General features: G+C 36.2%; 1 pseudogene; it reads left to right on the forward strand.

Moving 5' to 3' along the window:
• The first annotated feature begins 14523 nt into the window (after positions 1-14523).
• On the forward strand, positions 14524-16875 carry LOC111920848 (short-chain dehydrogenase TIC 32, chloroplastic-like; annotated as a pseudogene).
• Positions 16876-25155: the final 8280 nt, after the last annotated feature.

Raw genomic sequence — 25155 nt, forward strand, 5'->3', positions numbered from 1 at the left:
ACACTATAAAAATGTACATTACCGATTCAATGGTGGTGCCTTGAACAGCAAAATATATCCCAATAAGCACTTGTAGATAAGAAGATGCTCTCTAACTTGGTTATCCTTACCAATAACATGCTTTATATAAATAAACTATTAAACCAAATATAAATATAAAATTTCAATACAAAATGTAACCCACAATTGAAGCATATGATTACTTCTCCTCTTAGCTTGTAGAGGCATCAGGCTTTTGAAATAAAGAAAAAGTGGTTAGGATATCTGCCAAACCCAAAATTTACATGAAAACATCAAATTATCAATTGAATAGGCTCAAAAATGGAAATAAAAGCTAAAGAATAAATTAAATAATGATAATAACTTTTATCACACTAAGTAACGTGTCTCATAAACAAGTTGTTTTGTCGTGAACTCAAGTACAATAATCAAAGCTAATGTGAAATAAAGCATTTAGACCCATGATTTTCAAATACGGATAAGAGGCTGAAGCTATATCCTTGACAAAGAAATAACTTTCACATACTTAATTATCCAAACAACGCATGAAGGGAAAGAAAGAAGAAAAAGAATTAAGTAATTAATTAAGGAAATATAGAACACGTAAAAACAGGGGGAATCAGGTAGCAATCACCATACAATTGTTTGGATTCTTAGGAATAGAGAGAAGGCATGTGAAGGTGTGGATGATACTGGAATCGAACTTGATAGATCACTTTTCTGGTTTGTCCATTCACATACAAGCTTCGTTTATGTGTTTTTGTCGGACATGTCATTCCCTGAAACCCATTTTCAAGAATAGAAGCATACATATATATATAAATACATTTAACCTATTAGTAAAATACAATAAACAAAAACAAAATATGGAGGTACCACAAAAAAACCTAATTGTAGTGGGTGTGTAAATAGAGAATTGATAGCAAAAAACGGTAGTGGTGAGGGATGTAACTGGTGGTGGGATCGAAAGCGGCAAACAATCCATCAATGAACATAAAATGAGACCTGCATCAATTCACAATTCATCACTAAAATCAAAATCATATACTTGTAAATTGATGGAAACGACCCCCCCCCCCCCTAAAAAAAAAGTCGAACCTATAAATGGTGGTGGCATCGAAAGCAAAAATCGAACTTATAAATGGTGGTGGGATCGAAAGCAGCAAACAATCCATCAATGAACATAAGATCAAACCTGCATCAATTGATCACCAAAATCAAAATCATAACCTTGTTAATTGATGGAAACGTCACCAAAAAAAGAAAGAAAAAATTGAACCTATAAATGGTGGTGGGATCAAAAGCAGCAAACAAAACCCTAACACGCAGTAAGCCGTGATGGTGGTGGGGTATGTGGTGATCGATTTTGGTGGTGGTGGCAACATGTTAGGGTTTGTAGATAGAAAGAAGGGAGAGATTGACTTATCAAGGGAGCCAAGGCGATTTCATAGAAACGGAGCCAGTGCCGAACAATGGTAAAAGTCAGGGTAGGAGGAAGTCAATTATACCAGAGAAAGGCGTTGAGAAGTAGAGCTAAAAATCTGGAGTCGGAGAGGACCGAGATATGAGGCTTTGATTATAACGTGTGACCGAGTAAAAGATCTCATTCAAAATTTAATATTATTTTATTCATAATTAGTTGTACTTTAGGCTTAGAGAGTTGAACGTCTTAAAAAAAATATTATTATTATATTGAATCTATTTATGGAATAGTTAGATTTCTTTTATAAGATAGTAAATATATATATATATATATATATATATATATATATATATATATATATATATATATATATATATATATATATATATATATATAAGCACCATACTGATTTGAAACTCCTTTGTCTTTTCATATTTCTAAATTACTATATTTCTAAACACCACATTGATATAAGTTCAATAGAGAACCATTATTAATCAACAAACCAAGGAACCAATCCAGAAGCATCGAAATTTAAAGCGATCAACGGAAAAAAGGAAAAGTTGTAGATTTTTACAATGGACGCAAATGCACCAGATTATAACAAAATTCACTTCTTTTTTTTGTTTAAAATTTTTTTAGGCCATGTTTTTTATCGAAAAAAAAAACGAATATACCGTTGTTCACGATTTTTCGTCCCCTTTTCATAGAGATCCATGATGATATATAAAAAACGAACTTTTTTTTCGAAAAAACTCACTTCGTTTTCTTTGTTGAAAAGTTAAGGTCTATTTTTTGATAGAAAAAAATTAATAAATATATTAAAATTCATACTTTTTGATACTTTTTAAACATAGATTCATATTCATGTTAAAGAAAAACGATATTTTAGTTCAGATTCATATTGTGAACCTGTTCAGATTCATATTGTGAACCGTCTCAGATTCACAATGTGCATAATAGTAAGTCAGATTCACAATGTGAATCTGAACTGATCGAGCTTTTTTACATTGTGAATGTTAGAAATTGAAATATTTACAGTTTAGATTCATAGTGTGAATCTACACTGGATCGATGGTTTTTTTTAGTCGGTGTTGATATTTATTAATAGAGTACAAAAAACTTAATTTTTTGGGTATAATTAGTTTTCTTTTTTTTTTCTTTTTTTTAATAAACATAAACTTAAATATTGAAAAAGCAAACCAAATGAAGTGATTTTTTTCGAAAAAAAATGTTTTTTATATATAAACATGGATCTCAATAGAAAGAGGACGAAAAATCGAGAATAACAGTATATGCGTTTTTTTTCGATAAAAAATGTGGTCCAAAAAAATTTAAAACGAAAAAAAAAGGTGAGTTTTTTGGTAAGGCGGTGGATTTTTTGGTATAATCTGGTGTGTGTACGTCCAATGTACAAGTGTACATCCATTTCCTTGGCCGTTGATCATTATGATTTCAGACGGTCATGATTGGTTCCTTGGTTCCTTGTTAATTATGACTCTCTTTTGAACCTCACCATATATATATTTGCCGCTCTAACGCTCCAGCGTACCGGTAGTGGCAGGGTATGCCTAATCATAAATGATTATATGATAGAGAGGTATAATCATATATGATTATACATATTTATATGTATATGCCTAATCATAAATGATTATACATACATATATATATATACATATATATATATATATATATATATATATGTGTGTGTGTGTGTGTGTTTACAAACTGAGTAATCATATATGATTACAAAAGTTGGTGGCAGATGTGGTGGTGACAGAGGTGGTGGTGGTATAAGCAACGGATGTGATATTGACGGGGTTGGCTGGTGTCAGAGGTGGTGGTAGTGTTGGTGGCGATGGCAATTATGGTGGTAGGGATGGTGGCGGAGGAGAAAGGAATGGACGACGTTATATAATCATTTATGATTATAACAGGCCGAAGATTATCTTTAGAAGGAAGAAGAAAACTATTTCCAAAGGAATGGGTAAGATCATTATTGTCTTGACTTGACATCTATAATAGGACAAAAGAGAATTCAACTTAGTTGATTTTAATCCTTAATTATTAAACCATAAATTTTAAATTAAGGCTAGGATCCATATTTTCAATTCAAACTTTGAAGTGAGATGTCGTAATCAAATTCAAATCTATTTTTGGTATGTAAGGCTTTTACCAATTTCAATCTTATGAAACTCCTAGATCTTTTGAGATTCATTGAATCTAATCAATGGCATTTTAATCTCGTATTATGCTCTCACTTTTGTGACTGAGATGTCGATGATCATAAACGAGATATGAATAACCATACAAACCCGCTTGACAACCTTGATGTCATTTATTATCTCACATTGATGTGTCGTTTAACCACACACGCTCCATCAATAATGATAATTTTCAAGATGTTCATCATATCTCTTTATAGTCCCTATTAGTGTGTCGGTTAACCACGCATGCTTCACTAACGACATATAAAACATGATATGCATTTTCATGGATTAGCATAATTTTCATATTTCTCCTAAAGTAACTAAGAGTGGGGTTTTAAAATTAGTTTAGTTATTTTATATCATTATACTTATTAATGAAATTATGCCCTATCAAATCCATTCGGCTAACGACCCTGCACCACACAGGAGAGCGGTGGGTGAGAGTGAACACTCATTCAACGACCATTTTATAGGCTACTTTCTTATACCCTCTTTATATCATGGTTTTGTGAATGAGACATACTAGCGATTTGAATGACTATTCTTATACATATAATATATATTAAACTTTTAATTATATATACATAGTTTAAGGTGTATTTTAAAAAAATTTAAAATTATAAGGTTTAATCTTTTAATAAATTAAACTTTTAATTTAATTAAATTTAAATCATTTTATGGATTTATTAATTATCTTTTAATTAATCATTTAATTAAATTAATAATAAGATCTATATTGATAATATTAATATTATAATTAATCATTATCTTGCCTATGATTATCTCCTAACATTTAGAGTTTTATTTAATTATCTAATATGACCAAAAATCAGATTTGGCAGATTTTATAAGAAGTAATTACCAAATAAAAACCATATAAAATCAAATTAGGCAAGAAATTCCGTAAAATCGAAATTTATTGTGCTCATATCATGAGAACAGTCTGACAGAAAACAAAATTCCAAATTTAACTGTGCTCACGTCGTGAGCATCTAATCACACGTCGTGAGATCAGTCTGACGGAAACATTCGATTTGTTCAGGTTTAAGCAATGTACATTCAATTGTTATACAACCATATGCTCTGATACCACTGATGAGTTTTACATTCAATAACACGGACAAATCCTTAACACTTAAGGGTACATGTAACTTATTAGATCTATGTCATAATACTATTGAAGGAACATTCTATTGAACATCAAGAACACTATGAATCATAGGTATTTTCGAAATTGACACATAAGTTAGGAATTACATACCTTTTGATTATTATAGTAAACAATCAAACATATCCTACTTGAAATACTCTTGGAAGCAAGCACATAAGTGTCGTGCCTCTGATGGTTCACACCAAAACCCTAGCAACCAAGGAAACTTGAAGAGAAAGGATAGAAGAGACAAAAATTTGGCTATACTCTTGGAGTCAAGTGGCTGAAATTTAGAGGCTACGACCCTATTTATAGCTAACCAAGAAAGCCTAGATAACCCTTACTTGATTAAAATAATAATATCTTAAAGCAGGTAATTATCTGGTTTCTTAATTATCTCCAAGGGATATTCTAGAAACCCTAAAGTTACTCCAAAAACTGTCCACCTCTGACGAGGAAGGTTCTGGAACCCTTTTGTTCAACTATTGAACAATTACGTCTTAGGTCCTTGTACTTTTAATTATTCTAATTAATCCCAAAATTAATTCTCATTAATTTCTGATTAATTCTTAATTAAATAATAATATTTCTAATTAATATATTATTCTCATAATATATTAACAAATCATTTATTTTTATTTCTATTTAATCTTTTAATCATATAATAAATTAATAAATCAGTCTCTCTCTAAAAGTTATCCTTTTCAGTTACTAGGTTTTAGGGCAACCCAAAAGGATTGTGATACCATCAATTCAAGTATATACCAATTATAGTAATGAGTTTAGACACCTAATCCAACAAAAGCTTAGTGAGTTCTCTAATATACCACATATTCCAAAACACATACACTGCATATAAACAATGACGTGCAACCTTATGTCATTTCGTCTAAATCATAGCTTAGCATCGTTCCGTTATCAGTAGTTGACTCGCGGCCTTGCGTCGTTTCGTTAATAATAGTCGATTTGCAGCTTTGTGTTGTTCTATCATCAACAGTTGACTCTCAACCTTACGCCGTTCCGTTAACAACTCTAGGTATCTAGGCTCACAACCTAGCGTTGTTCCTCCATCAACGCATCATACAATCACGTAAATATCATACAACCATACCAAAGATTATGTTAATATTGACAAATCACTTCGTGAATACATAGTTATACGTAGCCAACAATAAGATAGCCGGTGGAACATATGCTCCTATCTAGGAGAAATTAACCAGAGAAGGACCATGCAATAAGGTTGGATTAATAGTACTCAATCCATCTAATTTTAACTACGTACAACCCCTACCGTTTTCGCTTGACGGTATACTAATATTAACATAAACCTCAACCAAACAAACCTACCAGATAAACTCACATAAGATTATCCAAGTCTATGACATAATTGCATACTAACAGTGTACATGCGTCCTACCACACATTGGACATATAATGTCACACATAGTACGGTGAAAAAGTTCACATGAGTTTAGCAACAGAATCTCAACAACAACCTCTAGAATTGTAAATCCCTAATCTGCCTGTGTATCAATCAGATCCGTTTGATGGTGCGGAATCCCAATCAAACGGATGATGTCAGATAAAATAGAAGAGAAGGAGAAGAAGAATAATATGAATCTCTGTATATTTGATTAGAATTAAAGTTCCAGATACAAAAGATTCACACACAAATTCTCTCTCTGGCCGTAAAATCTCTTCTGACATTCATCAATCCTACTCCTCACCCTGACACCTATATTTATACTTAGAGAATATGAGCCAGATAACATGGGTCGTAAATGGGTTTACGGCCGTAAACCTGTTTATGGCCGTAAACACAGCCGTAAACACCTTACGACCGTAAACACCAAGTTGTTTACGGTCCAAGACACAAAAATACATTTTCCTAGAAAAGTAAAGTATAAACCATATTTTTGACCCAACAATCTCCCCCTTGGTTTATAACTTTCTTTTCTAAATGACCCAACAAGCTCCCCCTAAAAAGTAGCTGGCTTTTCTTGTTAATCTTCAATGGGAGCTTTGGCTTCAGCTTTAATCTTCGATGACTTCACAGCTTTAAGATGAACTTGATGAATCTTCAATAAATGACTTCATCTTGAGCAGTTGGGCTTTTCTTCAAAATTTGGCATTGAATGCCCATTGGGCGAGGATGCTTGACGTACTGATTCTTGAAAGATAGCGCTTTCAGCTTAAGAATCTTCAGAGAGAACATCAGAGAGAAATAATCTTCTGGATCACTTCGGCAGGTTTAAAATAGCAGCAGACTGATTGAGGAGGCTTCAATGCAATCCGTCACATAATCTTCAATTTCAGCTTCACCTTGCTTCTGGGGTTGAAAGATTGAATTTGAAAGAATAATCTTCATTTCTTGCTCCTTCGAATGAGAATTCTTCGATGCTCACGGACGAAGCCTTTGGCTTAGAAATCTTCAACACAAACTCCATGAGTTTCATCTTCACCTGAAATCACTTTTCAAGACAAAACAAAACTAAAACAAAAATTTAGCACACAATATTTTTGGATTTTTCATATTTTCTGAAAAAGAAATAAAACAGAAATAACACTATTTTTGGATTTTTAATTTTTCTGATTTTTGTTTGTTTGTTTGTTAGTTTTTTTTTGTTTTTTTTTTAATTTTAATTCTCCCCTAATATTTAAATTAGAAGAAACTATGAACAAATTTAACAAAAATAAAATGATATCTAACTTTAATAGTGATTTGGGATCAAAGTTTATAGACAGCCTTTATCCGCTTATTGGTACCCTTATCTTCATATCTTCGTCTGATCGATCGCCAGTATTGTGGTCCACTTAAACACGAGAAATTTGTGACAATTTTGGACAATTTACCAATGACATGATACATGCATATATCTTAATTGTAACTTTATTATCATGATTGGCTCTAATCCTTAAATAAAATTTTCTTAAGACCATTTAACTGACTACAACCAGGGATATTGTTGTCCACCTAAATCGAGCAGCGAGATCTACAAACAATTTGTATGTGTTCAATTTTAAGTGTACTAGAACATGTTTCCCGCTTCCTGATATGCCCCAGCCATCAAGAACTTCCAGAGTACTCCTTACACCGGGTGAGCAGACAACCATTCAGAGAGAGGATAGATTCAGAATTCTATTACTTATTGTTTCAGAGGGGTTGAGAAGTAGAAGGTTGAATATGCTGTGTACCAGGTCGGATTAGAAGTCACGCAAATGAGACAACATATGGCTAACAGATAAGAGGAATTTCATAGATATAACATGCAGAGAAATAGAGTTGCATATGCTATAGTCCAAGTCGGATCTCCCGATCACGCAGAGGAGGCAACATATGACTAACAGACAGAGAGAAAGAAAACAATTTTCTACAGACCTAATTTATCGGAATTTACCAGTTGCCCCATCCAACCGGAATTAAGGACATAATCCGCACATCGAGGAAAAGTGAATCCACAGTTCTAGATACGGGTTATTTAATGTGACCGGTAGATTCCCATGTATATCTCCCTGCTCAACCTATCCGAGCGTCGTGAAATCAGGTTAAACGGATCTAACTAGGTCAAAGTTTGTCAAGTCCTTAAATTCATTAGGTTCAACTTTCCCTAGTCAAGTCCATTTAAAATCTTTTGTGCCTACCAGCGCATCAACACAGATCGTAGACGATTCAACTTAGGTACGTTACGCCGATTCAGATTGCCCGTTATCACTTGCTAATTTCATTTCCCTAAACATCACCCTCAAGCACATTTCATAACCAACATATTTTTTTTTTGATTTTTTTGATTTTCTAATGTTTTTGGATTTTTGAAACTTTTCTAATTTTTGTTTTGTTTTTATTTCTCCCCCTAAATTTGTGCATAGGAGAGAAACAAAAGTAAATGCGCAAATTTAAATTATCCTAAAACAAAAATTTGTCTTTAAAGCGAATCAGCTTAAGAAAAACTCATGAGTATAGAGAAGAAAACTCAAACCATAAGTCACCGATTGAATTTTCATCCAGAAGGTCTGAGAACAGCACGCATAATCTCAGAACAGATCCGAAAATTCTTCATGTCATTAAGCACAAACCCCGTGAGTGATCACTTCCTTTCTTCTCTCTCAAACAAATGTTTGAATGTTGTACAGTTGAGAGATGTCCCCTATCAAGTGTCAGGAATAGCCACTACCAACAAACCGAAGTCTGATGATATGCCTCCATAGCTGCTCCGACACAGAGCAGGATCAGTTGGTCTTTAGAACCCAGTCCATTTTGAAACTGGGTTGACCTTTGTCATCAACGCAAGATACTTTCTCCCATGACATGTCCTGTTTATCACAAACAAAAGATGTAGAAATATTAGAGTCATTAGTAGATTTGGGAGAGTGAGCATTTGGAACCCATTGATAGTTAGGTTTAACCCATTTCTTTTTCGATCCGATGGGTGGCTCGGTACTTGCTTTTGATCTTGATGTCGGCCGTTGAGATGACTTTGATTTTGGCTTCACAGAAGCATCTCTTGGATTGGACTTCTTGGCCGACATTCCCTTCTTGCCCTTGGGATTTTGATTCTTGTCCTTTGAGGTTTGATTCTTGGCCTTGGGAGTTGAATTCTTGGTCTTCATGGCATTCCAGTCGGCATTGTCTGAACGTGACCTTGAGGGGTTTCTTTTGAAGTGACTCCTTCTTGGCGCGTTCTGCCAGCCTTGTGCATAGTAAGGAACGTATGCGCGATTTGGACAATTTCGGGCAATGTGACTAGGTGTTCCATAATGAAAACAAGTATTTTTCTTCACTAGGAAATTGTTTCTTCCTGCCCCTGGTGGCGTATCCTTTCCTTGTCTCTTGTTGTTCCCACATGCACACTTACCACAAGAACTCTGTTGCGTTGGAATTAGTGGCCTGTATTTCTCAACGGCAGGTTGATCAGAAGCAGTTGAGTTCGAAGCAACAAATTCAGAGTTCAAGGAGATGTTGGTTTGTTCAGTAGTGCTCTCCTTGTTCTCATCTTCTGCTACTTTACCTGCACATAAAGTAGAAGCATTAGTATTTTCAACTTGAATGCCTCCTGACACAAATCCAACTCATTTGCCATATCGAAGATGTGGCTCCCTGTCAGTTTCGTCCTGTGTCATAGGGATGGATGTAGTTATGATTATAAGGAGGAGGTACACTATCATACCCTAGACCCTTGTTTTGATTTTCTTTGAATTTTAATTGGGTTTCATATAAGGACTCAATTGTCTGACTTGACGCAGTATAATTTTTGAAACCGACATCTGTTTTTCCACACTTAATTTTTAAAGCGTCAAGTTCTTCAGTTACAACAGCAAGTTGTCTGTTAATATAATCATAATTTTCACACTTGTTGCTATACTCTTCCTGAAGCATCCTAAAGTCCTTGGTTTTTGCTTCTAATTTAGCCTTCAGGGGTTTCTGTCCTTTACTGAGTTGATATCCTTCATATCTCAGGTCCTCAACTTCTCTTTTTAATAAATCAGTTTGTTCCTGAAGAAATTTAATTGTAGCTTCACAAGCTGGAGTACATGTAACTTCAGTGACCGAAATTTTTTCAGAACTCATTGTTTCTCTACACTTCAAAGCATCAAGTTCTTGAATTACATCAGCAAGACTAAGATGATTGAGATCTTTTTTCTTCTTGATGATAGCCACGTTCATATCCCACGATTTCGGAAGTGAATTCAATAGCTTTTTGTTAATCTCAAACTTAGACAAGAAGATCCCAGCTATATTCATCTCAGTAGTGAGTGTAGTAAATCGCTGCAACTGAGTTTCGAGGGTTTCTCCAAGGATATAATAGAAAATGTTGAAATTTTGTCTTAACATCTCTTGACGACTCTCTTTCATGTTTTTAATTCCCTCGTAAACTTCAAAAACTATTAAAAGCACAACTAGAACTTACAAGTCAAACTTAAATTTAAAAGTTTCCTTTGATTATAAACCTCAAAAATCAACCTTAAAAGTCAAATTTAAAAAGTAAAACTCAAAAGTCAAACTTAAAAGTCAAACCGAAAAGCTAAATTTGAAAATTTTAAAGTTAAACGAAAAAGTCAAAGGTCAAACTTGAAAGTGAAAGTCAAAATTTAAGGTCAAAAGTTAAAAAAAATAAAAGTCAAAAATTAAAATATAATTTTATTTATTAATTTTAATTTAATTTAATTTATTGATTTTGGATGAAAAAGGAATTTAAAATTAAAAGAAATTGAGTTTTTTGGGTTAAAAGTGTCAAAATTCGAAAGTTGGAAGCGAGAAGGAGTCTATTTGAATAAAAATCAGAAGAGTTGAATCATCAAGTGGCCTAGCTGAGTTGGTAAGGCACAGAGGTAATGAACCGTCCGCCCCTTTCTTCTTTTTTTAATAGACGCTGCGAAGACTGCTTCTTGCGAGGCCGAGGTGTGAGCCCGTAAACCGAAGACCGCAATCTCGGACCGGCCGTGAACTCCTCGAACTGCAAACCGAGGTCGTGAACCTCCGGTGACCGTGAACAATTTCCGGCCGTAAACTCCGGCCGTGAACTCTGAAACCCTAGCCGCCGGCCGCAAACTCCGACAAAAAACACCTATTTTTTCGACTTTGAAGCTCCAAAACTCGATTAAAAACCCTTTTTTTATGAAAAACACGAAGAACAAACCCCCCTTATTTTTGCGAGATCTATCCAAAAACGCAAAAATATTTCGAAAATAATATCAAATAATGCCCCAAATCTGACAAAATTGACTGATACAACTTGGCTCTGATACCAATTGTAAATCCCTAATCTGCCTGTGTATCAATCAGATCCGTTTGTTGGTGCGAATCCCAATCAAACGGATGATGTCAGATAAAATAGAAGAGAAGGAGAAGAAGAATAATATGAATCTCTGTATATTTGATTAGAATTAAAGTTTCAGATACAAAAGATTCACACACAAATTCTCTCTCTGGCCGTAAACTCTTTTCTGACGTTCATCAATCCTACTCCTCACCCTAACACCTATATTTATACTTAGAGAATATGGGCCGGATAACATGGGCCGTAAATGGGTTTACGGCCGTAAACACCAAGTTGTTTACGGTCCAAGACACAAAAATACATTTTCCTAGAAAAGTAAAGTATAAACCATATTTTTGACCCAACAAGAACGTAACAACTAAACAAACCACCTAACACTAATCTGAAACCAGACGTCAATCAAATACTTAAAGCTATCCACGTTTGACCAAAAGTCAAATTGGTCAAAAGTCAATGATCAACTGTCAAAATCAATAGTCAATGGTTAACGAGCCAATCGCGTCGCAAACTTGATCTTATCCGCGTCTCGATCACTATACGATAAATTAGTCACCAATCTAAATCCAACCTCACGTCATGACCCTTCAATGGTTGCATTGCGCTTTTCGAGGTAGAGTTAATTTCTTATTAAGCACTTAATCCCTTAAGACTAAGGTTCATCTTTTCCATAATTCCTCAAAACATGGACTTATTGGAAAAAGTTTCCATCTTTATCCATTTGCATCCCTATAACAAACTTTTCATAGAACCCTAGATCTAAAGAAGCCAAAATGGTCAAATCTTGATGCATGACTTAAAAGGAAAGGTAAACACACACTCATTTCAATTAGGTCTAGAAAACACTCATAAGAGCAAGTCCAACTTTCCACCATTTATCACCACTTTTTTTTTGGAGGCCAAGAATCCTCCATCCAACCCTCAAATTTAAAATCATTTTTGTGTTGGCTCATTTTTAGCACCAAATATGAAGGTCAGATATAGAGACCTCTAAAAAACATCATTTTAGAGGTTGGTTGTAGTTGAATCATAATTCTGGTATTAAACAATCACTATTTTGGTGTTATGTGGTTAGAGAAGCTCTAAGCAACCTTTAGGACATAGAGCTCTCTAAACTCCAAAGAAATATAACAAAAAGGGAACAATTGCACCTAAAATGCTAGATCTATGAAGCAAAACACATAAAGCTTGAGATTTGATCACTTAAAGAGCTTGAGAATGCAACTAGAAGGTAGGAAGCCTCTGGATCTTGCTTCACTAAACACCAAGGAACTTGGAAATCACCAAAAGCACCAAAAGACATAAGGAAAGAGGAAATAGAGTTAGGTTTTCACTTTAGGGTTTTCTATGGAAAATGAAGTTGGAGAAATGACCAACCCTAGAAGTTGGTGTCCTTATATAGGGCTTAAATCCCAAGAATTAGGGTAAGGGCTCTTTGCAGCGTCGCATATCGACCTACACTTGGTCGCGTCGTGCGACTTATGACGTGGCACGCGCCACATCCTTCCTATGCATGTGCCGCAAACTAGGTTCTCCTAAGTACCCTATTATGTTATTTCTTTAACATTACCAAATATACACTTTGAAAAACAAGCATTACACAATAACTACAATTACTCTACCAAGATACCACAACTGCTCTATAATTTCCCTCAAATCTACTCTGCAGTTGTCCCAACTAAGTGTTTGCAATGGCAATGAGGTCAAAGGGAAAATCATGCTCATATCTCAATAATTTGTTGCATCTTGAATGCGTTAAGAACCTCCAAATACTTTTTATTGTCACTTTAATTTTTGTAATGATTAGAAACTTAGTTCTTGTCAAATGATTAATTTTTTTTATCGTTTACAAGGAATATTTATATTTACTTCATACTTTGTAATAGACTAGTTATATTTTATGAATTATATTTATGTAATGATAAATTTTAAAAATAAACTAATAAAACCATGTAACTAGTAACGAAATTTGATTAATTTTTTTTATCGTTTACAAGGAATATTTATATTTACTTCATACTTTGTAATAGACTAGTTATATTTTATGAATTATATTTATGTAATGATAAATTTTAAAAATAAACTAATAAAACCATGTAACTAGTAACGAAACTGGTCTCTTTCAAATAAAAAAAAAAACTAGTAACAAAATTGGTTTTGGCGGCTCCAACACATATTTCAAAACCTAAAGAAGCAATGTGATCTATTCATGTTTCAGTTCCATCATTTTATAACTATTGGTTTCGAACTTGTCAAATTGGTTGTGTGCTTGTCTATCCTCACATCTACCCTTAGACATAGGTTGATGGTCCAATTATTGCTCGAACAAAATATGGAATTTATGAGTAAATTAGAGAGCTTTTACATTCGTTCTAGAATATAATAATACCATGGGTTGATGTTATAAAGTATAGGCACTCAAAATGACAATATGTAGGGGCGGAGCTACTATGTAGCTCGGACTACCACTCCAATTTTTCCGTCAAATGTAAATTTAGTGATTTTTTTTCGAAAATCCGTTGGAAATCCATCACTAATATGTCGGTAATCTATCACAATTCTGATAATTATGAATTTAATGTAATTTTGTCGGTTTAGTGACAATTTTGTGATGGAAACTTTCTTCGGGAACGAGTTATTATTATTATTATTATTATTATTATTATTATTATTATTATTATTATTTATTAAGTACAACCCTTAAAAAAATTTTGTTCGAGCCCTATTTATCTTTTCCGGATCCGCCACTTAAATATGTAGAACGTCATTGAGCTAAATGATTTTAGTTGATTCTTTTAAATTTCAAACCGTTGAATATTTTTGGTCTCACTTTCCTATGAAGGTCACGTTTCCATTATTCTTTAATTTTAAAGAGCGACTAAGCGTTCAATCACCTTGATTATTCTATTCTTCGTTGATTTATTGCGGACGCTATATATAGGTGTTGTTTTTATCCAAGTTTTCATCTCAACTTGAAATCATCTTCTACAAAAGCTTCATCTAACTGGGGTTTCTTTGATTATCTGCGATGCTATATTATCGGTGTTTTTTTAATCCAAGTTTTCATCATAACTTGAATCGCCGTCTACAAAAGCTTCCTCTAGGTGTTTTTCTTTTTAACCCAAAAAGCACTAAAAAATGACTTGGATTTCAATATTCACGGGAAAATCTGGATTTGCTGCTTCTTCTACGGCTGAAGATGTTACTAAAGGAGTTGATGGAACTGGCCTCACCGCCATTGTTACTGGTAACCTTACTTTTAATTCATGTTTGAGTGTGTGTTGGTGTGCTCTGTTTCTGATTGATGAATAATTGAATATTGCTCCGTCGGATGCAAATCTTTGTCTATTTGTTTCTTGTGTGTTTGTTTGCGGAAACTATTTTCCGATTGACTTCTTGAAGTCGATGAACTTGTCATCTATGCCACTATCAGTTGTTTGTCTATATCTGGACGATTCTAATTGATGTTGAAGTTACAACCCTGATCTATTTGATCATTAAGATTAAGAAGTCGAAATAAAAAACAGGGATCATAAAGTTTTGAAATTTTGTTACTAAAATTTGAAGCGGGATTTGATAGTGATCTGACGATTATTTATAAACCATTATCTGCATATTCTAATGAAGCTAAATGTCCTCATCGATCGTCTAAATTTGATGCAACCGAATATGAACATAATATTCAAAATCCTCTTAAACCCCCCGTTGTATTTGACTTTCAGGAGCTACAAGTGGCATCGGATTAGAAACGGCACATGTGCTTGCCTTACGTGGGGTGCATGTGGTTATGCCAGTCAGAAACATGGAATCTGGTAAAAAAGTGAAAGAAAGCATCGTCGAGAAAATCCCCAACGCAAAGCTCACAGGAATCCGTTCGACAATTTGCATCACAGTATTGTTCAAAGGGGTATCCATTGAACATCTTGATGTAAGACAAAGACAAATTCGTTTGATCATTTATTAAATTGGGGATGTTAGAAATGAACTGATTTTATCAATTTTCTTTTGTATTAAAAAGTCTGAATGCAGGGATCATGAGTCCTCCCTTCTCTCTTAGCAAAGACAACATAGAATTGCAATTTGCAACCAACCATGTTGGTATGTGTCATCGTTTCCATACTACTTTTATATATATATATATATATATATATATATATATATATATATATATATATATATATATATATATATATATATGTGCCGTTTTAGATGCAGAAAGGGACATACATAAATAATTTGTTTAATTTGTTACTTGTAGGTAACTTCCTTTTGACAAACTTGTTGTTGGATACCATGAAAAAGACTGTGAAAGAAAGTGGGAAAGAAGGAAGAATCGTTATTCTTTCATCAGAGATCCACATGATGACATACAAAGAAGGAATTAGGTTCGATAAAATCAATGATGAGAAGAGGTAAACCTTCCTTTCCTTTCAAGATGGGATGCATCTCATTATAATATTCTATAAACCTTCATTTATAATGCGCGTGTGTTTTTTTTTTTTGCTGATTCATGCATGATATGGTTTTCAGCTATAGCGCATTCTCAGCTTATGGGCAATCAAAACTTGCAAATGTATTGCATGCGAAAGAGCTGACAAGGAGGTTTCAGGAAGAAGGTGTGAAAATAACTGCAAATGCTGTGCACCCTGGAGTTATTGCCACCAACCTTGCACGCAATGGCGGTTTCAATGGTATAATATATCTATCTCTCAACCCCTAATTTCACATCCAATTTCTTATTTACTCCCCCAATACTGACTATATATATATATATATATATATATATATATATATATATATATATATATATATATATATATATATTGTGTCTTTCACAAGAAATTAGTCCTCTTAGTTTTTCCATATATGAATGCATGCATGCTGAATTGATTGATGATCTGTAACTTGTGTTGGTATTTACAGCTTTTTTCTATGGTGTATTCAACCGCATCTTGAAGAACATCCCACAGGGAACTGCAACTACATGCTATGTCGCCTTGAACCCACAAGTTGAGGGGGTTAGTGGTGAGTATTTTGCAGACAGCAACTTGGTTAAAGCAAGTAAACATGCTCAAGATGCAGAGCTCGCCAAGAAACTCTGGGATTTCAGTATGAATCTCACCAAATCCAACTAATCTATCTATGTATCTATAGATATCTGCTGGTCAACTCCTTGTATGTTTCATGTAGCATATATATAATCTACACTACACATTCAATGTAACTGTATCTATTGTCACAAGAGTTGTGAAATTTTTATATATGTAACCTCGTTTACTTTTTCTTTAATGGTGAATGAAACTCAGTTTTTGTTAACGTTATTCGTGATTTATCTGTTACTAGACTGTTTTGTGGTTTGATCATTGATCCAACCCATTACCCATTGAGTCAATGAAAACAACTCATCGTTGTTGAATCATTCGGCTAACCTAATTTCTCATCAAAATAAGGCTCATGTCATTGGAACATTGTGTTTGTGGCGAGTTATTGGAGTTTGGGGAATTGGAGGAACAGTTTGTTCATTGAGCCAAAGTCCTTGAGTTGGGAAACAAGACTTTTTTTTAATAAGGAAAGAAGACTACTTGAAAACATTATTGCTTTTTGTTTAAGATTTTCAAATCATTAAAAACATGACTTTCCATTACACAAACATCAACCGAGGCCATCAATTTTTAGCTGCAAAATAGAATAACTATAGTATTTTGATTTTAATTTCGAATTTTGTAAATAAAAATATACACAATATTTTTCTTGATTTAAAAAGTTCAATTTAATGGTGAATTCTAAATATGAAACCCTACAAATGTAAACAATATCCCCACTTCCCCACATTGGGCAAATCTAAGTGGAAAGTGAAGAGGAGCCGCCTCTCTTGAGTCTTCGGATGAGTTTTTATTTTAATAATAAAAAAGCAATTAATAAAATTTCTTTAAGTTACTTTATAATCTCTAAAATCAAGACCATTGATTGCATTTTAATCATATATTTTCCACCTTTGGATTATTTGATGACATCATCTTTATCAACCCATTTATTTTTGTCAATAGATTTTATAAAACGTATATTACGTTTTAAATTAGAATTCCATTAATGACATTTAAATCTCACCAAAAATAAAATGAATTAAATTAGGAGTTCTATTAATGACAATTAAATATTACTAAAAATAAAATGAATTAAATTAGGAATTCTATTAATGAAAATTAAATCTCACAAAAAATAAGATATAAAAATACCCCGCCTCCCTCAATTCTTTACATAATATATGTAACCTAAGTTATGTAGTGTAGAAGAAAATGGAGGAAAACATGTTGTTTTGATTTTTACTTAACGATTTAGATTTGTAGTCGAACGCTTGGAATTATAAATACATCAGATAAAGGTAAGAAAACAAGTAACTCAAATTCCACTTGACAACTTTTTAGTCATCTCATATATGTTTATTTCTTGATAACTAATATTTTTACTATTTAGCGATATTTATGCTAAAGTTGTGACAACATTAAAATGATTGTTACTCAAATTGCTTGATTTTTTTTAGATTTCTAGGTCGAAATTGGAGTTGACAAACAACAGAAATGGTCGAATTCATCTGGGTTCTTATGAACATAAGTAAAATATATTTTGTTTTTTATGTTATGAGGGTGTCAAATTTTATGGTTTAAAAATTAATTGTCACAGTTGTGTTATTTAGAAATTTGAATCAGATCTTTTTATGGGATTCTTCATTTTTTTTCATACTTTTGACGAATTGTTCAATAAGTTGAGCAATCAAATTATAAACGATAGACTCATACACAATGTATGTCATATCCTTTGCTTTTGGTTGTTAAAATCACAAATTTGTTTTTTTTCCTTTTTTTTTTGATGTGTTAGGATTTGAGACCTTGATTTGGATACTTCGAAATTTTGTTTGGTCTACCTGTCTACTACCTGTTCGATGAAATGCTTAAGGGAACAATATTGGGATAAACTTGCGGCCCGATTTAAATTACTTTAAAAATATATTGGTTTAAATTACTTAAAAAATATACTTGTCAATTTTTGTTATCCTTCACGGTTTAAATTTGTATGTTTCTCCTTAAAGTTTCATGTTTCATCCCTAATAGTTCTTTGTTTATGTTTTAGTTATAATGTCTTCTTTGACCCTTGATCACATTGGTTAGTTTCTCATACTAAATTTTATTTGAAAATTATATTTAATTGCAAGTTATTACACTATCTAATACCCCAATAATCTCTAATATTTGTATAAGATGGTGACAATTATTATTTTTTATTGCAGCTACTCTTCATATTGATTATCGGATGTGGTTTGAGTTATGGAATGCTGCGACTGAGGGGATTCCACATTGTGGAACGTTGGAATTCATTACAGAAGGAGACATGATTTATATACCTTATTGGGTATTGATGGAAACGTTTAATTCTTGCTCATGTAGATCGATAAGTATTTTACAATATGTTCTTCTAACCTTATATTATGACCTTTTTTGGAAAAAAAAAATTGAATTTAATATTAAACTTTGAAAAAAAAAAGTTCATATGTAGCATCATACTCTTAAAAAATCACTTTTTTGGATTATTTTTAGTTGATATGCAAAGTTATATTTTTTGTATATTGAAGCTCATTTAAACGATTGTTTTCTGGAAAAAAAATCATTAATAGCATTAAACTTTGCAAAAAAAGTTCATTAATAACATCGTAGTTTCAAAAAATGACTTTTTCGTATTCTTTTTGGGTAATCTAGAAAAAAAAATTTCTACATTAGAGCTAATTAATAGGATTTTTTTGAAAACATTTTATTAATGGAAAGTACATTTTCATTTTCTTTCGCGTAATAGACCATTTTGATGGGTTTTAGCCAAAAGACATCCTATGTGCTCATGCAAACCCTAAAGCTTGGATCTAGGTTTCTCTATTGTACATGCTTTTAATCCAAGACTTAAAACCCTAGATCTAATCAATATAACATATGAATTAGGCTTTAGATCATACCTTGATTGTTATGTAGTAATAACAATCTCAAATCCTTTCTTGTATTGACTTTAGAAAGCTTAGAGTCACAAATGTCACTCCTCTAATGGCTCACAAACACCAAGAGCAAGAGGATGAAGAGGAGAAGAGAAGGAGACACCCAAAAGTCGTCCAAAACCCTAAGGAATGACTTGCCCCCGTTTTTGGTGCTCTAGGGATCTTTAAATAGTGAAGCTATTAGGGTTATCAAACAAGGAAACCCTAATTGGGATGCTTAAGCCCTAAGCAACCCATGGACTCCTTCCTTAAAGGCCCTTGCACGATTTCTAATGGGTTTCCCCATAGAATTCGTCTAACCTTATATTATAAGGTAATCCATAGCCCAATTGCAATTATCTTATAATTACAATTCTAGTCCCTTAAGTTTAATTAATATCTTTTAGCCACAAACTTAATTCTTATTAATTCTTGACTAATATTAATTAAATAATATGATTTCTCCTTTAATATATTATTCTCATAATATATTAATAAATCATATTTAATCATTTCTCTCCATAATTCATCCTATCTTGTTGCTTTGGTGAAGGCAACCCAAAAGGACCATGCACCATCGGGTCAAGTACATACCAAAATAGTTATGGAGTTAGACACTAATCCAACAGTCTCCCACTTGGATAAGTCTAATAACTATTCCACATATGACTTCAGATCCTGATCTGCAATCGTAGCTTTCTAAAGCCGCTGTCAACTCTGATCTTATCAGATACACGTGTCCTTTAGATAAGGGATCATATATTCCTCCATTCTAGATATTGTCGTATAGACTGAGACATGGATCTAAATCATTCTCTCTGTCTATGTGCTTTTTCCCGAATTCAGATTTATGACGACTGACAACAGACTACAATTGAACACATCAATTTAGTCCCGACTTGGCCAAGCGCTTAGGTGCCATCACTAAATCGTCGAGGGGCCCATAGATATCGCTTTTATCCTACTTTGGATAAAAGGAACGGATAAACTTTGACTCAATGCTCGCTTGCACTTACTCACCAAATCACACACAACAATATGTTTTATAACACTAAGTTACTGGTGCGTTTACATATTATCAATTATCAACCGACTCGCAAGATACAACTCACACATCTCGGTTTCAAGAATATATGTAACAGCCCGGAATTCCAGGTATTGTTATATTTATGATTTTGGGTGTTTTAAGAGGGGACTCGGCGAGTTGGAGCTCAGACTCGCCGAGTAGGATCGCGGATCTAGTCGCGGGTTCGCGACTGGACTCAACGAGTCGGGGCATAGACTCGGCGAGTCTACGCTGTTTAGCGAAAACCTAACCGTTCAAGGATGGGACATATATAAGGGGCCTTATGGCCATCATTGTCCACCCTAGTCCTGTGAGTGAAACCCTAATCCGATTGCGAGCACCTGGAGCAAGGAAGAAGACCATTATTGATCTTGGAAGTGTTATTTTGCAAGAAGAAGGAGGCTTGGTTAAGGGAACAACAGGAGAAGCCACATTCTGAGGGTTGAGGACACAGAGCAACATTATTCAGGTAATAATTTCGAGTTAATCCCTTCTATGTTGATGTGTATATGGATTTAGGGTTTATTGGACCCTTTTGTGGCTAGATTGAGTGTCTCCTTAGTCCCCCAAGCGATTGGAACCTTTTATTGGGACCCTTGGAAGTCCAGAATGTCCCATGCCTGAGTATTTCGGGAATCAATGGAGGTTTTGGATTGGAATCCTTATGCCTTAGGTCAAAATGTAAATTATGAGTCATGGGATGTATTATGAGCACCGAAATGAGGACTTTACGTGATGAACCAGTCTAGGAAGGCCAGACCTATGAATTGTCGGAGCAGATCTGACCTTAGGAAGCAGTTTGAGCGGTTGCATGGCATGGACTCGCCGAGTCCGATGAACAGACTCGGCGAGTAGCTTGAAGATTAACTGGGACTCGCCGAGTTGTTCTTCAGACTCGGCGAGTTGAGTCGGGGTGGTCTCGCGATTCTTCCAGGAGGAACTCGTCGAGTCAAGGGGGATACTCGACGAGTAGAAAGGGAATCTTAGAGAATTGGTGAGGACGTCTAGACTCGCCGAGTCGCCCTAGCACTCGCCGAGTCCGGTCAAGTTGACCGTTGGCCGTTGACCGTTGACCAGAGTTGACCTGTGTTGACTTCTTAGAGATAGTCAACATTAGAGATATAAAGTATTAACTAGGGACATATGACGTTATAGGAGGATTGTAGCTCGGCGGATCGAGCACGAGTGACTTCGGGATTTGCTAGCTTTCGATATTCGCAAGGTGAGTCTTCTCACTATACGTACCCGGAAGGGTTTGACTGTATGACCGGAAGGTCGGATATGATATGTGATATATGTGCTATATGTGATAAGTTAATTGTTATGCGTGCTATGTATGTTTATGTGGGCCGGAAGGCAATATGTTATGGGCCGGAAGGCGATTATGTTATGGGCCGGAAGGCGTTGTGTTGTGGACCGTACGGTTGGCGTGGGTAGGACCGGAAGGTTTACCCAGCAGGGAAGGAAGTCCCCTGAGACACATGGACCGGAAGGTCAGGGCCTGGAAAGGCGTATGTGCGTAAGTTGTATTTTGGGGAACTCACTAAGCATTTATGCTTATAGTTGTTATGTATGTGTTTCAGGTACTAGCGAGGACCGTGGGAAGGCGCCGGTGTGATCCGTACACACTGATAGATGTTTTGTGATCTTGGGATTCATATGATTTGTATTTTGACATGACACTTGGAATGTTTATGCCTTGTTTGAATGAAAATACTTTATTTGAAATGAAAATTTTGTTTTAAAATTTACGTTGTTACAAATTGGTATCAGAGCCTTGGTTTGAGGGATTCGGGTACACCTTCGGGCGTAACTGAACTCAAACCGAGGATTTGAGGAAAACTTTTAAAATAAAGGCATAAACTTTTGTAAATGATTTTGTGGTAAACAAGAAAGAAGCAGTGTGTACGATCAGTCAGCGCCCGAACGGTAAAGATCCCCAAAATACCTTACAATGTTAAGTTAAGAGATAAGATATGATGTGAACTGCTATGCATGCTAGAAGACTAGGTATTCATGATAGGACTAGAGTGGCCTGATTTGTGATGCCTTAGTCTAGGGAAGTTTGCCGATATGAGATGCTTTGATAGCGTACAGATAGATAGTGCATATCAAAAGTAGAGTACTCACTATCCGGGGTTTGGGGAGGAAGATTTGGGATGAATGCTGATGCGGTGTGGTCGGTAGTATTGGGCCCGTACTACCGAAGACACCGGGTCAGTGGGAGACCCAAGTAAGAATCCCTGGATATCGGAGACTGTGTAGGGTTGCGTTATCGAGTGCGATTATACTCGATGGAGTCTCTGATAGTTTTATGTCGTATTTCAGAGACATCATGGTTAGACCACGCCACGGAGCGAGTACGAGCGGTGGAAGTGACGAGGAGATTCGTCAGATGATTCATGAGGAGGTGGCTGCAGCGATCCGGGCTGAGATTCCGGAGATGTTTGGGTCTATTAAGACCACCTTGATGGAGACTTTTGATGAGCGGTACGCCGCATTGACTGAGGCTGCAGCCGCTGCAGCTACCACAGCTGTGGCCGCTGCCAGGCCACAGGGGGGTGACTCGTTGCTGTTTCGGGAGTTCAGCAACACGAAGCCACCTGAGTTTGATGGGACGCAGGATCCGATTGCTGCGATGAGGCGGATCGCTGATATTGAGGGGTGCTTCTACACTTGTTCATGTCCGGAGCATCTGAGGGTACGGTTCGCTTTGAACCAGCTCCGTCTGGGAGCGAAGGATTGGTGGAAGTTCGTGACGGCGAACTTCACTCTGGCAGAGATTTCAGCAGTGACATGGGAGGGATTTACATCTATGTTCAGAGACGAGTACGTTCCCCCGGTGGAGAGGGAACGATTGGTTCAGGAGTTCTTGACCCTCAAGCAGGGTACTGATTCGGTTGCGGTGATCACGCGGAAGTTTCATGAGAGGGCGATATTCTGCCCCGAGCTGGTGTCCATAGAGCAGGCTCGGATGAGCCGGTACTTGGGTGTTTTGAGGAGGGATATCCGGGAGTTTGTGTCAAACTCCACCTATCATACCTTTGCTGAGCTTCAGGTGAATGCCAGGAAGCGCGAGATTGAGTTGGAGACCCAGGCCAGGGAGGAGGCCGAGTCTCAGCGGGTGGACCGGCGGCCGGCTCAGTCTCAGCCGGCAGCCAAGCGGACTAAGTCCGCCGATTCGAGGACGGGAGGTCCGAAGGGCCGCACTTGCGGAAAGTGCGGCAAGGGTCATGAGGGGGCATGTCGATCTGGTGCTTGCTACAAGTGTGGCAAGGAGGGGCACATCGCTAGGGATTGCCCCAAGGGATTTACGGTTTGCTTTCATTGCAACCAGACAGGCCATCGGAAGGCCGAGTGCCCTCAGCTTCTTCAGGGATCTACACTTACTGCCAGGGCTACTGAGACTCGACCGGTGAAGGTCGAGGCCCTGAGGGCTCGTGGGAGAGCCTTTCAGCTGACTGCGGAGGAGGTCCGCGCTGCACCCGATGTTGTGGCAGGTATGCTTTATTTCATGTATTTATTTTGATGTCGAGATGTTATGCTTATGTTATGATATGCGTAGGTACTTTCCTTGTGAACTCTGTGCCTGCTTTAGTGTTATTTGACTCGGGTGCGAGTCGGTCCTTTGTATCTTTGGCTTTTAGTCAGCAAATCAGCGTTAGTCGTGAATCTTTGAGTCGGCCTCTGAGAGTTTCTATAGCTGACGAGAGAGTGATTTGTGCCACGGAGGTTCTCCGGGGATGTGTGTTAGAGATTTTCGGGGTCGAGTTTTCCGATTGATCTGATTCCTATCGCGATGGGTGATGTCTGTGTCATTGTGGGCATGGACTGCGTGAGCCGATTTGGCGCCGTCATCGACTGTGAGCGTCAGCTGGTGACTATACGAGACCCTAGTGGGGGAGTTCTTTCGGTGTACGGCGAGGGTACCCGTTCGGGATCAGCTTTTTGTTCGGCCGCTAGGGCGAGGCAGTGTCTACAGCAGGGCTGTAAAGGTTTTGTGGCGTATGTGATGGATACGCGGGAGGTTTCCGAGAGACCGAGATCAGTTGAGGAGGTTCCAGTGGTGCGTGAGTTTCCGGATGTTTTCCCCGAGGAACTGCCGGGAGTACCTCCTGTGAGACAAGTAGAGTTTGGTATCAATCTGGTTCCGGGGGCCGCGCCTATCGCTAAGGTGCCTTATCGTCTTGCACCTCCAGAGATGCAAGAGTTGTCCTCGCAGCTTCAGGAGTTGCTGGGGAAGGGATTCATTCGGCCGAGCAGCTCGCCGTGAGGAGCACCTATTCTGTTCGTCAAGAAGAAGGATGGTTCACACCGGATGTGTATTGATTACCGGGAGTTGAACAAGTTGACGGTCAAGAACCGTTACCCGTTACCGAGGATCGATGAATTATTCGATCAGTTGCAGGGAGCATCTTGGTTTTCCAAGATCGATCTGAGGTCGGGGTACCATCAGGTGAGAGTGCGGGATGAGGACGTCCAGAAGACAGCGTTTAGGACGCGATATGGGCGTTAT

This window comes from Lactuca sativa, chromosome 3 (genome assembly GCF_002870075.4).
Source record: "Lactuca sativa cultivar Salinas chromosome 3, Lsat_Salinas_v11, whole genome shotgun sequence".
NCBI lineage: Eukaryota > Viridiplantae > Streptophyta > Magnoliopsida > Asterales > Asteraceae > Lactuca > Lactuca sativa.